This window comes from Chrysochloris asiatica, unplaced genomic scaffold (assembly GCF_000296735.1).
Source record: "Chrysochloris asiatica unplaced genomic scaffold, ChrAsi1.0 scaffold00184, whole genome shotgun sequence".
Classification (NCBI taxonomy): Eukaryota; Metazoa; Chordata; class Mammalia; order Afrosoricida; family Chrysochloridae; genus Chrysochloris; species Chrysochloris asiatica.
Window position 1 is genome coordinate 2,901,736 of NW_006408702.1, and position 3,510 is coordinate 2,905,245.

Here is a 3,510-nt window from a genome sequence, read left to right on the forward strand (position 1 = left end):
CAAAGGCATCAATTCTTCTACGATCTTCCTTATTCACTGTCCAGCCTTCGCATCCATATGAGGCTACTGAAAACACAATGGCCTGGGTCAGGTGCACCTTAGTCCTCAAGCTGACATCTCTTTCTTCAATACTAAATAAATACTAGCCCCCATATCCTGACAGTCAGATGGAGTTAGCAGTGGTTTTAAGATTGTCGTTGCTGTCAGGTAGGTTCAGACCCATAATGACCCCATATAGGGTTTCCAAGGACTGGCTGGTGAACTTGAACCGCCGGCCTTGCAGTCCAAACAGCTTTGCAGTCCTGCGTGTTAACCCACAGAGCCACACCAAGACTATGGTTTTAGGATGAGTCCCCTAATTTATTGGCAGTATCCCTTCAACAGGTGGAATCTCATTCCTTTCTGTTTGAATGTGGGCTGGACTTAGTGACTTGTTTCTCTTGAATGGAATAAATCCAAAGTAAGGGTGTGTGGCTTCAAAGACTAGATCAGGCAAGGCCCTGCTGAGTCTTCATGCTTGTTCTCGCTCTCCCTCTCAGATCACTTGTTCTGGGGAAAAGAGGCACCATGTTGTAGGGATACTTGAACAACCGAGCGCAGAGATCCACAGGTTGAAGAACTGAGCCCTCCAGCCTCCAGCCACATGAGATGTACCTTCTTTGATATGGAGTCCCCAGCCCTAGTCCAGCTTTCAGATGACGCCATTCTGGTTAACATCGTGACTGCAATTCCATAAGAGACTGAGCCAGAACTACCTAGCTAAGCCACTCCCAAATACCTAACCCCCCGAAATGAAGTAAGAAAATCAATGCTTACTGCTTGAGACCATTAAATTAAAAGGCAATTTATTACACAGAGTCCTGGTGTGGCACTGCGGGTTAATGCGCTGGACTGCAAAGTTGGTTTGAGCCGCAAGGTCGGCAGTTCAAACTCACCAGCCGCTCCTCAAAAACACTATATGGAGTCGCTATGGGTCAGAACCGAATCGCCGGCACTTAACTACACTGTAACAGATAACTCAAACACGAGGCTACTGACGCTACCTACCAAATCTTCCAGAAACACAGTACTGTCCCATGACATATCTCCCTCCTTGGAAGTTAGGTGCATACACGTAAGTTGTTTGGGCTAATGAATGTGAGCATCCTCTCAGCAAGGGTGTTTACTCTGTTGTCCATCTCTCTTCCCCCTCTACAAAACCAGTTGGCAGTGTTGGTGGCACGATGCTCCCTCAGCATCTGAGGTGAAGATGGTGTGGAGGAACTCCTAGCTGACCCACCAGGGACAGAAAAATCGATACAAACTTTAGTTGCTTCTTAAGCATGTTGGTTGGTTGTTACTGCAGCAGGAGCTAAGCTCTCCTGACCAATGCAGGGAAAGATACACAGGGATCCTCGTCCCTTCATCTCCCTCTTCACACTCTTGAAGTCCAAGAACCAGCATCTCCAGTGACATCTGCAGAACTCCCCAGTTACCGCGGAGCCCCTGTCGTCTACACACACCACACGTTCCTGTGTTTCCAGGAGACAGTGCAGAACCTGGTGGCAGAAGCAGCGGAGGACTGGGGGTGGGGGTGGGACGGGACTGGGGGGGGCTGTTGAGAAAGCAGCAGACACGGAAAAGTTTGCGTGTGAGTTAAAGGAGTTGAAGGTGTTAAGTTAATGACCCATACAACCCAGCTCTGAAAGTCACAAAGTAAACACTGATTGATCCTTTGCTTTCTTTTCTGGAACCATAGAGAATTTGGGGAAATTACTGTCTGGCCACCCAGAAAACAAAGGCCAGTTAGGATTTGTTTTACTTTATTTCTTCCCAGATCAATCCACAGCTCCCCCAGGATCCGGTGTGGTTTTGTGCTTCCTCTGTGCCTGTTCTAGTTTTCTCCCCTCAAGACTGCCGGCTGGCTCCTCCCCGCCAGGCCTCAGCCTCCAGCCTCCTCGTTAGAGAGTGAGAAAGGAGCCTGCAAAAGCTCCTCGTCCTAATTAAACTTCGACAGGGAGAGTGACAAGAGGCGATTGGGAGGAAAAGTTGCAGCCAAGGTCTCAGCCTCTGCCCAGGTCTGGAAGGCCTTTGTCCTGAAGAACAAAAGCCACTGTTTGTATGTGCTAAACCCCATCAGACTTGATCAGGCCCAGGTGCAAAATCCCACATCCCAAATGTCATCCAAGCTTTACGCCACCTTCCGCAGCAGGACAGACCCCAACCCTCAACCCTAATCAGGGGAGGGGACCCACATCAAAGCTGCACTTCCGGCACTGATGGGTTCTGTTCTGAAGCGCATTGTCTTTACAGCTTCCTATGCCTGGCAAATTAGGGCAGAGTCCCCGATTGGAATGGCATGGCTGCTCCTGTGTTGTTAATGAGCGAGGCAGGGCGGCTCCTCCTTGCCGGGGTCCAAGATAATCACGTAAAGCTGTTGCTTTGGGACCGACCAAGCTGCTCCAGAATCCATTTCCCTGAGAGCAACACAAAGCAGAGCTTCCTGGGAGAAGACACAATGCCACCTATTGTCTCTGTCACTTCCACTCCATCCCCCAGATTTCAAGCATCCAGCTCCCGGATCCACAGCCTTGTGCAAAAGCTCTTTGCTGAGGCTTAGCTGTGGTTTGCAAAAGCCCATGAGAAGCAGTTGCTTGCGACAATCATTGTTTCCAGGCTGACCAGCTGGAGAGGAGAGGCCAGGCCTAGAGAGACTGTTCTCCTGCTCTTGGGAAGGCACTGGGCTTGCAGCCCAGAGCCCCAGCAGGTCTCCTAGCTAGGTGGTCTCCTGATGAGGTGGCAGGCAGCAGACCTGAACCCTGCTGGATGTGCCCCTACATCTGTGCAGAGGCCGGGGGGTGGGGGTGGGGTGGGTGTGTGCACACCCCTGCAGTGCGTTAACTGTTACTCAATGACAAGGCCCCACGAATAGGTTCTCCAGGGATCAGCTTCCCTGGTTAGGGCAAAGATGATCAGACATGTCCTCAGAATGTTCCTGGGAACTCTGGCCCTGGGCCCCCAAAGGCCAGTTCGCATTCCTGCCTAGGACTCAGTAATCTTTTCCAATGCTGCTTACTCAACCACTTCTTCCTAATTGTCCCTCCATTCCAAGAGTGTGGTGTAGTTTCCCAGAAGTGGCTGCTCCATCCACACCCACCAGATTCCCCTATGCTTATCTGTACCAACCTACTCTTTCTTCTGGAGTAGGAGCCCAGCAGTAGGTGGAAGGAGGGCCTAGAGAGAGAGGGAGGTTCATAGGAAGTGACCTTGGAGGGAGAGGGGACTTAAATGTCATGCAGAGGTGCTCATCTGTGAGGAGATCAATGGAGGAAGAAGGTGAAAAATAGAAGCCATGTTCTCACCGGCTTCCTTGATGGACCGTGTATTTGAGGGGTTCTTTGGGGAACTACAGTGGTGCTGTGGGTGAGGCTGTGGGTTAGTTGGACTGTTAATCATAAGGTTGGTGGTTCAAACCCATCAGCCACTCCGCGACAGAAAGATGAGACAGTTTGCTCCCATAAAGATTTATAG

General features: G+C 50.6%; 1 pseudogene; it reads left to right on the forward strand.

Annotated features, from left to right (window-relative positions):
- Window positions 1-2,755, forward strand: part of LOC102832043 — a 10,489-nt pseudogene extending 7,734 nt beyond the window's left edge.
- The last annotated feature ends 755 nt before the right edge of the window (window positions 2,756-3,510 follow it).